This window comes from Triticum aestivum, chromosome 6B (genome assembly GCF_018294505.1).
Source record: "Triticum aestivum cultivar Chinese Spring chromosome 6B, IWGSC CS RefSeq v2.1, whole genome shotgun sequence".
NCBI classification, from domain to species: Eukaryota; Viridiplantae; Streptophyta; class Magnoliopsida; order Poales; family Poaceae; genus Triticum; species Triticum aestivum.
This window is the reverse complement of record NC_057810.1, coordinates 13,240,462-13,245,740: the sequence shown is the minus strand read 5'-3', so window position 1 is coordinate 13,245,740 and position 5,279 is coordinate 13,240,462.

Below are 5,279 nucleotides of genomic sequence, written 5' to 3'. Positions count from 1 at the left end.
CTCGCCGAAACATTTGCCAACCTCAGAAGGTATGATATCAAGCTCAATCCATCAAAGTGCACATTTGGAGTTCCTGGTGGCAAGTTACTCGGTTTTCTCGTTTCCGAACGAGGAATCGACGCTAATCCAGAGAAGATCGGCACTATTCTCCGAATGAAACGCCCTGTGCGAGTGCACGATGTCCAGAAGCTTACTGGATGCTTGGCCGCATTAAGTCGATTCATCTCACGACTCGGTGAAAAGGCATTGCCTCTTTACCGACTGATGAAGAAGGCAGACAAGTTCGAGTGGACTCCAGAAGCTGATGCAGCGTTTGCCGAGCTAAAAGCTCTGCTCTCCACCCAGCCGGTGCTTGCTGCTCCAATCAGCAAAGAGCCTCTGTTGCTCTATATCGCAGCCACAGGACAAGTCGTCAGTACTGTGCTTACGGTCGAGCGGGAAGAAGAAGGAAAAGCTCTCAAAGTTCAGCGCCCAGTGTATTATTTGTCTGAAGTCTTGACTCCATCCAAGCAGAGATATCCTCATTATCAGAAGCTTGTGTATGGAATATACATGACCACAAAGAAGGTTGCTCATTATTTCTCTGATCATTCCATCACAGTCGTCAGCGACGCTCCACTATCAGAGATTTTGCACAACAGAGATGCAACTGGTCGAGTGGCTAAATGGGCGATTGAACTTCTTCCCCTTGATATCAAGTTTGAGGCAAAGAAAGCCATTAAGTCCCAGGCAATAGCAGATTTCCTCGCCGAGTGGATTGAACAGCAGCAGCCGACTGAAGTTCACTCGGAGCATTGGACCATGTTCTTTGATGGCTCTAAGATGTTGAATGGTTCCGGTGCTGGGGTTGTCCTGGTTTCCCCCAGAGGAGATAAGCTCAGATATGTGCTCCAGATTCACTTTGATTCCTCCAACAATGAGGCAGAATATGAGGCCCTCTTATATGGGTTGCGCATGGCCATTTCACTCGGCGTCCGTCGCCTGATGGTCTATGGCGACTCGGATTTAGTGGTCAACCAAGTGATGAAGGAGTGGGACGTGAGAAGCCCAGCCATGACTGGATACTGCAGTGCAGTGAGGAAGCTGGAAAAGAAGTTCGAGGGGTTGGAGCTCCATCATATACCCCGACTGAAAAATCAAGCAGCTGATGATCTAGCAAAGATAGGTTCCAAGAGAGAAGCCATTCCGAGTGGTGTGTTCTTGGAGCATATACACACTCCGTCAGTCAAAGAAGATCCTTTCACCGAAGAAGCTCCACAGCCCAAGAGTGCCACAGATCCGACTGAGGTTGAAGTCCCAGCAGTGGTCGACTTGGTCATGGAGATCTTGGTGGTCATTCCCGACTGGACAGTTCCATATATCGCGTATATCCTGAGAAAAGAGCTTCCGGAGGATGAGGAAGAGGCTCGACAGATCGTCTGTCGATCTAAGGCCTTTACCGTAATCAAAGGACAATTATACAGAGAAAGCGCGACTGGAGTTGGTCAGAAGTGCATAACACCAGAAGAAGGTCGACTCATCCTCAATGATATCCACTCGGGGACCTGTGGTCATCATGCGTCCTCTCGGACCATCGTGGCCAAAGCATACCGAGCCGGATTTTACTGGCCAAAGGCGAATGAGATGGCAAAGGAGATAGTGGATAAGTGCGAGGGATGTCAGTTTTACTCGAATATGTCGCATAAGCCTGCATCAGCCCTGAAGACCATTCCACTCATCTGGCCTTTCGCAGTATGGGGGTTGGACATGGTCGGTCCTTTGAGAACAGGGCGAAGTGGCTTCACGCATGTACTGGTGGCAGTCGACAAGTTCACCAAGTGGATTGAGGCTAAACCAATCAAGAACCTTGACGCCGGTACTGCTGTTAGCTTCATCAGGGAACTAATATTCAGATATGGAGTCCCGCACAGCATCATTACGGATAATGGGTCGAACTTTGACTCGGAGGAATTCAGAGAATTCTGTAACTCTCAAGGCACACGGGTTGACTACGCTTCAGTCGCCCATCCGCAGTCGAATGGACAAGCAGAGCGAGCCAATGGCCTGATTCTCAAGGGATTGAAACCCCGACTGATGCGTGATCTCAAGCATGCAGCTGGAGCTTGGGTCGACGAACTTCCCTCAGTGCTTTGGGGACTGCGGACCACACCTAATCGGTCGACCGGAAGAACTCCATTCTTCTTGGTCTACGGAGCTGAAGCAGTCTTGCCGAGTGATCTTCTCCACAATGCTCCTCGAGTTGAAATCTACAACGAAGCAGAAGCTGAACAAGCGCGGCAGGACGCAGTCGACCTTTTAGAGGAAGAAAGGGAGATGGCTCTGATCCGGTCGACCATCTACCAACAAGATTTGCGTCGTTTCCACGCCAGAAATGTGAGAGGTCGAGCCTTCCAGGAAGGAGATTTGGTTCTCCGAGTGGATCAGCACAAACCACACAAGCTTGCTCCTTCTTGGGAAGGTCCCTTCATCGTCACCAAGGTTCTCCACAACGGGGCGTACCGTCTTTACAACGTCGAGCATAATATCGACGAGCCCCGAGCTTGGAACGCGGAACTACTCCGCCCATTTTACACTTAAGGTTTATCACTCGGATGAGTTGCAATAAAGTACTTCTGTAGTTCATGGACCTCAAAATAATAGTGTCATAGTTCCTCCATAATTTTTGTCACTTTTTATTTTGTCTAATAAAATTCCCCTCAGTGGGTGACTTAGCCGCGAATCCGTTCCGCCTAAGTTTGTAAAAAATCCTACCGAGTGGTGAGCCAGACTTCCCACTCGGAGGCTTAGCTGCGAATCCGTTTCGCCTAAGTTATGAAAATCCTACCGAGTGAAGAGCAAACCTCTCACTCGGAGGCTTAGCTGCGAATCCTGTTTCGCCTAAGTTATGAAAATCCTACCGAGTGAAGAGCAAACCTCTCACTCGGGGGCTTAGCTGCAGTCCAAGTACTCGCCTAAGTTATAAAAATCCTACCGAGTGGAAGCAAACCTCTCACTCGGGGGCTTAGCTGCAGTCCAAGTACTCGCCTAAGTAATCAAAATCCTACCGAGTGAAGAGCAAACCTCTCACTCGGGGCTTAGCTGCAGTCCAAGTACTCGCCTAAGTTATAAAAATCCTACCGAGTGGTAAGCCAGACTTCCACTCGGAGGCTTAGCTGCAGTCCAAGTACTCGCCTAAGTTAATCAAAAATCCTACCGAGTGGTAAGCCAGACTTCCACTCGGGGGCTTAGCTGCAGTCCAAGTACTCGCCTAAGTTATAAAATCCTACCGAGTGGTAAGCCAGACTTCCACTCGGAGGCTTAGCTGCAGTCCAAGTACTCGCCTAAGTAATCAAGAATCCTACCGAGTGAAGAGCAAACCTCTCACTCGGGGGCTTAGCTGCAGTCCAAGTACTCGCCTAAGTTATAAAAATCCTACCGAGTGAAGAGCAAACCTCTCACTCAGGGGCTTAGCTGCAGTCCAAGTACTCGCCTAAGTTATAAAAATCCTACCGAGTGAAGAGCAAACCTCTCACTCGGGGGCTTAGCTGCAGTCCAAGTACTCGCCTAAGTAATCAAAATCCTACCGAGTGGTAAGCCAGACTTCTACTCGGGGCTTAGCTGCAGTCCAAGTACTCGCCTAAGTAATCAAAATCCTACCGAGTGGTAAGCCAGACTTCCACTCGGGGGTTTAGCTGCAGTCCAAGTACTCGCCTAAGTTATAAAAATCCTACCGAGTGGTAAGCCAGACTTCCACTCGGAGGCTTAGCTGCAGTCCAAGTACTCGCTTAAGTAATCAAAAATCCTACCGAGTGGTAAGTCAGACTTCCACTCGGAGGCTTAGCTGCAGTCCAAGTACTCGCCTAAGTTATGAAAATCCTGCCGAGTGGTAAGCCAGACTTCCACTCGGGGGCTTAGCTGCAGCCCAGCGCTCACCTAAGTGGACTAAGGAATAAGTCGATTACAGTAAGCGCCCTGCTTTGAACCTACAAAAGACATTTCGAGCCAAGAGCAATCATATTCAAACGACAAATTCAAGTTCGGATCGATACCTAAAGGAACCGAAAGTGCTCGGGTGCTAAGCCCGTTAAGGTTTATCGGTTACAACTCCACTCGGCATACCGAGGCAAATTTAAAGCGTCGAGCTTAGAAGAAGTTTTTTACCCCTCCTGTGGAGGGCTGGAAGGTGCAACAAACTCATCAAGATCAATTCCGTCTGCGATCCGAGTGGTAGCCGCAAGGAAAGTTTCCATAAAGGACCTGAAGTCGTGTTTCTTGGTGTTGGCCACCCGGAGGGCCGCCAGCTTCTCTTCTCGCGCATCTTTGCAGTGGACTCGGGCCAGACACAGAGCAACATCTGCACCGCACCGAGCCGAGGACTTCTTCCATTCCTGCACTCGACCAGGGATCGTGTTCAAGCGAGCCATCAGCGACTCAAGGTCATTCTGAAGTGTCTCCCCGGGCCAGAGCGTCGAGTCGATGCGAGATGTGGCGACCTTCAGCCTTGCGAGATAGTCCACGACAGCTGCAACACGGGACTCCAGTCGGAAAACATTCATGGCAACTTCGTCGTTCACCGGAGAATTGACGGGGTCGAGGTTTGGTTCCAGCCGGCTAGTTTCTTCTTCAAAGTTTTGACAAAATTCTGCAAGGACGATCACTGAGTCAAGGGAATGGTCGAATGGAAAAACCACGATTGGAAATGATTGCCGAGCATAGAGGTTTACCTTCAAGCATAAGAAACAGCTTCTTGGCAAGACCACTCAGGAAGGCCTCCAGATCATTTTTCTTCCCAGTCAACTTACTGACTTGGTCGGTCAGGGCAGCTTTATCAGTTTTCAGTCGACTGACCTCCTTGTTGGCGATCCCAAGAGCAGCTTTCAGATTGGTATTGTCTTGTTCAAGCTTGGTGACTGAAGCTAACTTCTCGTCAGCAAGCTTGATCTTCTCAGCTAGTTCAAGGTCTTTCTTCTGTTGGGCCTCCCTTACCTTACCTGCAAGTTACAGCAAGATCAGATTTTGAAACAAACAAGGGGAAAAGCAGTCGTCAAGGTCTCACCAAACATACCTTCGGTCTCCTCCTTTGCCTTCGTCAGTTTCTCCTGAACCAGCTTCAAGTTCAGCTCGAGCTGAGTGTGCTTGTTTTCCAGCTCAGAGTAGCGAGCCACAAGATCACAGGAGTTCTGCGAAGAACCAATCGACTAAATGTCAAATATAATTCACTTCCGAGTGAAAAAGGAAAAATCACACGTTTCTAAGACTACAGCCGAATACAAGCATTCGACCGTAGTCTCGGGGACTAC